Raw genomic sequence first — 6628 nt, forward strand, 5'->3', positions numbered from 1 at the left:
ATGACGTCGAAAAAGTTGCATAGGCCAAATAGCATTTCACGGGCGTGCGCGTCCATGATCCCACGGATTGCAACTGGAAGTATCTGCGTCATCATCATGTGACAGTCGTGAGACTTCATCCCGCTGAACTTCTGCTTCGCTGAGTCTAGGTGTCTGCTTATCTACCCCGCGTAACCGTAAGGAAGTTTTACTCCTACGAGGCAGGTGAAAAACTGATCGATCTCCTTCTGACTTAGAGTGAAGCATGCGAGAGGGCAGTCATATTCGATCTTCTTGGCCTTTTTGCCTTTGCAACGACTTTTCATGTCCTTCGCCTCATCATCATCATCATCATCGTTAGGGCATTTTGCGTGAAGCTCCTCCCTGATGCCCATGGATTGCAATGCTGCCCTTGCTTTTGGCCCATCTTTGGTCCTCTCTGGCATGTTGAGCAGGGTACCAAGCAGACTCTCGCACACGTTCTTCGTGATATGTATGACATCAAGGCTGTGAGGCACACGGAGGATCTTCCAGTATGGCAAGTCCCAGAAAACATACCTCGTTTTCCATACCTTCAGAAGCCGCTCTGGCGCCTTTCGCTTCTTTCCCGGCGGTGGGCACTCTTTCCAATTTTTCAACAGCTCGTATATTTCCTCGCCGCTCCTCGTACGTGGGGGTCTTCGGGGTTCGGTTTCACCATCGAACAGATCCTTGCGTTTTCTCCATGGGTCATCGTTGCGAAGCCACCTTCGATGTCCCATGAACACGGTTTTCGAATACCCAAGATCTCTATCTAGATGGCGATACGTTGTGTCATCCATGCACCTCACACATGCACAAAATCCGTGGACCACCTGCCCCACGACATATTCGTAACCGAGATAGTCGTGCACCGTCGTGAGCAGTGTGGCTCTCATAGGGAAATATTGTTTCGCTGCGGCGTCCCACGTATTGGCAGGCGTTTTCCACAGCGTGTCTAGCTCCTCTTTCAGCAGCCCCAGCTACAGATTGATGTCGGTCGGGTTGTTTCGGCCCTTCAATTAGCATACTCATGTGAATGTACTTCCTGTTCATGCACATCCAGGGGGGAAGGTTGTACATCCACACAAACACAGGCCAGGTGCTATGTGTGCTTATCTGGCTGCCAAACGGATTGACTCCATCGGTGCCCGCGCCCAGCATGATGTTCCTTGGATCGTCCCCAAATTCTGGGTGTTCGAAGTTCAATGCTTGCCACTAGCTCGCATCCTTAGGGTGACTCAGCATCTTGTCTTTTTTATTTATCTCTGGATCATTTCCGTCATCTTCTCGCTTCTTCTCCTCCCTATCCGCGTGCCAACGTAGGAGCTCTGCTTGCTTAAGGTCCACGAAATACTATTGCAGACGAGGAGTGATCAGAAAGTACCACACCACTTTTCGAGGAGCTTTCTTCCTCTTCTTATATCGAGTGATGCCGCACACCGGACATATGGTAGACTCCGCGTGCTCGTCCCGATAAATGATGCAATCGTTCATGCACACATGGTATTTCACGTGCGGTAAATCCAGAGGACACACGATTTTCTTCGCCTCCTCGAAAGTGTTCGGGCACTTGTTCCCCATGGGAAGACGTTCGTGCCAGAATGACATGTTCTCGTCGAAGCATGTGTCGGTCATTTTGTGTTTTACCTTCATCTCCAGAGCCATGAGCGTTACTTTCAGGCGGGTATCCTCGGGCCTACATCCTTCATACAATGGAATAACCACGTCTATCTCTAGTTGATCTAGCTTGACTTTCTCTCGGACGGCAGCTCTTGCGTTACACGTCTGCTTGAGAAGCAGCTCTTGAATGTGAGGGTCTTGCACCCAGACCATCGATGGTCCATCGTCGTCTGCTCTGGCATCTTCATCTTCATGATCATGCCCTTTGTCTTGATCTTCCTCATCATCATGTCTGGCATCTTCTACATGATGACTGTGTCGTGCATCTACTTCGTGATCATGTCCTGGAGATTCTTCGTCTTCTCGCCCGCCCTCGCCGCTATTGTCTTGCAGCCCTTCCTTTTTTCTTGCCTGGCCCCCATGGACGACTTCATAATCATCTTCATCACCTTGCCACCGATAGCCATTCATGAAACCACGCATGAGCGGTGGTCCCGCTCCTGTCTGGAATCCGGGTCCATAAGGCTCTTCAGCTTGCATCTTCGACACGGACATCTTACCTCCGTCTCGTTCTTTTGAAGCATCTCGGCCTTCGCGGAGCTCAAAAACCTATTCACGATGCCTTCGGTCATCGTGCGGACCATGGTCGCTTGCGGGTTAGAGCAAAATGATATGTTAGAACCAAAAAAAAATTGTTACAACTTCGCCTAAAAATAAGACCAAAAAAAATGCATAGTGCCAAATTCTCGCCGAAACGGAAATGAATCAACATTCCGGTAAAATATTGGCAAATACCGCATTTCAAATAACGGTACCTGCAAACACAAACATATGCAACACCAAAAACATACGTAGATCTAGGCCATAAAGAGTGTGTACACGTTAGAGAGAGAAAAAGTAGATCTAGAACGTAAAGAATGCTTTCCCCTTACTTACCTATAAAAAAAGAAATTTAACCGCTTAACTTGGGTGAATCTATGATGCAAATAAGGTGAGGAGGAGCCAACCAAGACCAACAAGGTTGGTAGAGGTGGAGCGAGTGAAGTGGGGAGAAAGTAAGTGCGAAGTGGGGTTGTCAAAAATATCTACTGCTCCCAGGTTAGTAATGGCGCACCTTGTAAGAATGCGCCATTAGTAACCAGGGTTACTGATGACGCGCCTCGTAAGAATGCGCCATTAGTAGTTTTGAAAAAAAACTGAAAAAAATTGTTAGTAGTTGGGCACCGTGGATGTGGTGCGTCATTACTAGTTAAAACTAGTAATGGCGCACTTTCCATGGTGCGCCACTGATAAGTATAGGAAAGGGTGTGGGGCCAGGATAAAGATAGTAATGACGCACCACACACAAGGTGCGCGATTAGTAATATGGACATTAATGACGCACCAGTATCTAGTGCGCCACTGCTATATAGCAGTGACGCACCGCATACATGGTGTGTCATTAATGTCCATATTAGCTATAACCTTTTTTTTTTAGTAGTGCCACCACCTCCGATTCGATGGACCCCATCGCCGACCATGGTTTCCCCACCTTCTCCTCCTCCCTCCCCTCCCTTCCCCTCTCCTCATGACAGAAGAGAAGTAAGACGGACACGAGGGAGGGATCCCGTCCGGCGACGACCCTCCTCGCTGGATCCAGTGTCGCCACGCCATGCCAATTAATGACGAGAGTGAGATAGGCAGCACGAGACAACGCTGACACCGGCCGCGATGAGGAGGCACATGCTCTAGCTCATCGCTTGTGCGGTGCGCACCTCCGCTTCTCATCCTCATCCTCAGCACCATCTACATCGGGTCAGCACGAACCCCCGACCATCCCAAATTTGTCGTTGCTCCGTTGTTCCCCTTCTGTCTCTATAGCAGTCGATGGATGTGTTTTTGTGCGTGGCTTCTTCACGTGATAGGTCGCCGCGCTGAGAGCGTTGACAGGTTTCTTCTGGCTCGAAACTGCCACAGGCGCGTGTGCGGCTGCCTGTGCGGTGCAGGGCGGTTTGAAGTCTACGACGGCCCTGGGTGCAGGTGTCTCTACTTCTTCTGGTGCGGCGGGGGGCGGCTCGAAGCCTGCAGCGGTGGCATCGGGTTCTGATGGCAGTGGCCATCGCGGCGGGCGGGATGGGAAGTCGCAGCAAGGGGACTCCGGAAGTCTGTCCGAGGAGGGGTAGGTCGTTTCAGGCCCCTCCATTTTTTTACTTGTACTCTTTGTTGTGTGATGCAGATTCTGAATTTTACCTAGAAATGCATGTGTCATTGTCCAATTGACTTATTAGTTTATTACTGTTGCATGAGGTGTTTCTATTTGTAATTAATTGGCATCTATTTCATCTAGATGAGTGACTGGATTTTAGACTTCAGTACTACTGAGTGCCGACGAAGCAGAACTTTGTTTTTATGTGTCGTCCGTGGATTCTACCCACTGCTTGTGTGTATTACTATTCTCCTAGTAGTATTACATACAACTCTGTCCCCGTAGATGAACTTATTACTGATTTGCATAACAATTAGGATTCCCCGCTCAATCAAGGAGCTAGGTGTAACTAAAAATTTCATGCCAATTGTCTCACATAACCTATACGCAATCGGTCGGCTTAGGGAATTTTACCATGATTTAACACATGCGAAACCTGAATATCTCTATGAAATGAAGCATCTTCCACATCTGCTTGGAAAAAGGTCTGGCTAGCTTTGATTGGACACCAATCGAATTGTATTTTTTAGTAAACAAAGATTGTCAAAGTTCAGAGACTTGCAAATGACAGTAAGATGGGTGATTTCTTCGTAATATTTTGTATGGTCATCTTATACATACAGAGATTTTATATGCACTGCTACCTGATGATCTATACGTTTCACATATTTGTTCTATCTTTGAAGCTCTACAATATTTTATAGATATCAACAGGACCTCCTGGTGGTTACCTGCACGCGACAACAACCACGACCAAGATACGAAAACATGAACATCTCCCCGACTTGCTGAAGCTCGACAGGGGCCTTCCCGGATCGAGGCTAGATCAGGTCACCGCTACCCCTTATTCTTTGTTCCAGCACTGTCTTCTTTGTTCCTCACTATAAAAATTGATGCATGTGCCCTATTCTAAAGTGTAAAATCATCGATAGCTTGTACTATCCACCTGTTGTGTTAACTTGCAGTGTGCTGGTACTAATCATTTGCAAAAAATATCTCAGTTTCCGCTGTTATGAGAATGTTATATGCATGGTTTCCGGTTAAATCTAAAGTTCTGCAACAAATTTTAATCGTTATGAGAATTTTATATTCACAGATTCACTTGATTATGTTACTAACTTCTCATAATTTATTATTTGCAGATGTTGGCCTTCATTCTTTAAAAGTTGGGTGTACAAGAGCTTTAGGAAGAAAAATCCCGAAGAAAACCCACTCCCACCAATGCGTTTTAGCTCACTATAGCTAGTTATGTGTATATTTAGTTGTATTTTATAGATGAATACCAGATTTGTATGATGTATGATTGTAATGTACTTTGCTTGGTTGTTGTATGAAATATTATGCCTGATTGGATCTTTTTGAATCATATTATCTAATTGCATAAATATAGAACCAACGTGTGGTACCCAAACATCAATCCTGGTAATTGATTCCCATTTTACTAGTGGGTCCTACTTTAAAATGGAAAAAAACAAAAGAAAACTAACAAGTGGGCTGGAAAATCGCTAAGGCCCAAAAAAATATGGATTGTAAAGGATCGTAGCCCTAAAAAAGGTTGTTGGGCTTCGCCCATGTAGCTGACCAAAATTGAAAGGAAAAAAAAGAAATAGGTTGAATTAATGGGCTTGGCCCCATAGAGACCGAATTGGACAGGGTCGACTATAATCAACGACATTTTCATTTGGTCGTAATTTTGCCACGTCAGCTTGCCACGTTTGATCCGACGTGGTGTGGGTAGATTACCAGTGACCAAAACAATTGGTCATAGAACCAACAACCTTTCATTTTGGGCGTTATAGTTCATTAGAGACGGTTAGCTTTTGACGAACTGTTTTTGGTCGCAAAAAGGTCACAAATGGAAAACAGCGACCATTCGGTGAACAATAATGGAGGTCAAAATTTAGCATATTTCTTGTAGTAATTTTCATAAGATTTCAAACTCCATATCATTTGCATCAATTGGACTAGTCGTTTACAAATTAACCCCAAAATACTAACACAGTTGTTCGGTTTCAGAAATTCCGCCATTTTTTAAATTCCTCTTTAACTGTAGGAAATTTGAAAAAACATCCATAAATGAGGGGATTTTCATTAGCTATTCAAGGCCATCTTATTTGCCTCATTCCTACAAACGGTTTAGAAATAGGATGGAAAATACGATTCACATTTTTCTATGAACAAACAAGGTATACAAAACTGCTCTTAAACTATGAACATTTTTATGAAAATCCAACCTAGGGCGTGACCAAGGTGTCCATAGCTTTCAAATGGTATATTGCAAGCCCCATTTGGGCACTTTTCACGGAACTTCAACGAAGCACCCGTGGAAGTTCAACTTCTACTGCTGGGACGAGTTAGCGTGGGATGAGAATAAATTCTCATCCCAGGATCAGAATATTGTTTACGTACGTATGTATGTGTGTGTGTGTGTGTGTGTGTGTGTGTGTCTATATATATATATATATATATATATATAGTGTCTTTAGCATCTAGGCAATATGAGTGATCGTGCGTGGATGTACACCGGACACACTAGTCATAAAGAGATGACCAAAGAATGGTTTATAAAAACCAAGGAGTTTGTGAAAGCCGCATTTGTAAATGGCCAGGAAACAAATGGGTGCCCTTGTAGTGGGTGCAACAACTATAAAAAGAGAACAGGGGCTGTAATGATTAAACACCTGCAGAGGAGGGGTTTTAAGCCTAATTATACAGTGTGCACATTTCGTGGTGAGTCTAGACAACGCACCAGAGCTGAGGTGGTTCATCGTTGCACCGACGAGCATGGTACCGGGATCGAAGGCATGGTGCAAGACTTTGGTG

The 6628-nt window shown here is 45.1% G+C and overlaps 1 long non-coding RNA gene across 3 annotated transcripts; it reads left to right on the forward strand.

The window, feature by feature from the left end:
- The first annotated feature begins 3121 nt into the window (after positions 1 to 3121).
- Positions 3122 to 5176, forward strand: LOC123395999. Of its 3 annotated transcripts, none has more exons than XR_006609875.1 (4): positions 3122 to 3414; positions 3525 to 3778; positions 4510 to 4635; positions 4948 to 5176. It is a non-coding gene; the product is annotated as an uncharacterized LOC123395999 (long non-coding RNA). The 3 variants fall into 3 exon arrangements; XR_006609876.1 differs by having other exon boundaries at positions 3123 to 3414; positions 3577 to 3778; XR_006609874.1 differs by having other exon boundaries at positions 3127 to 3778.
- The last annotated feature ends 1452 nt before the right edge of the window (positions 5177 to 6628 follow it).

This window comes from Hordeum vulgare, chromosome 5H (genome assembly GCF_904849725.1).
Source record: "Hordeum vulgare subsp. vulgare chromosome 5H, MorexV3_pseudomolecules_assembly, whole genome shotgun sequence".
In the NCBI taxonomy this organism is placed as follows: domain Eukaryota; kingdom Viridiplantae; phylum Streptophyta; class Magnoliopsida; order Poales; family Poaceae; genus Hordeum; species Hordeum vulgare.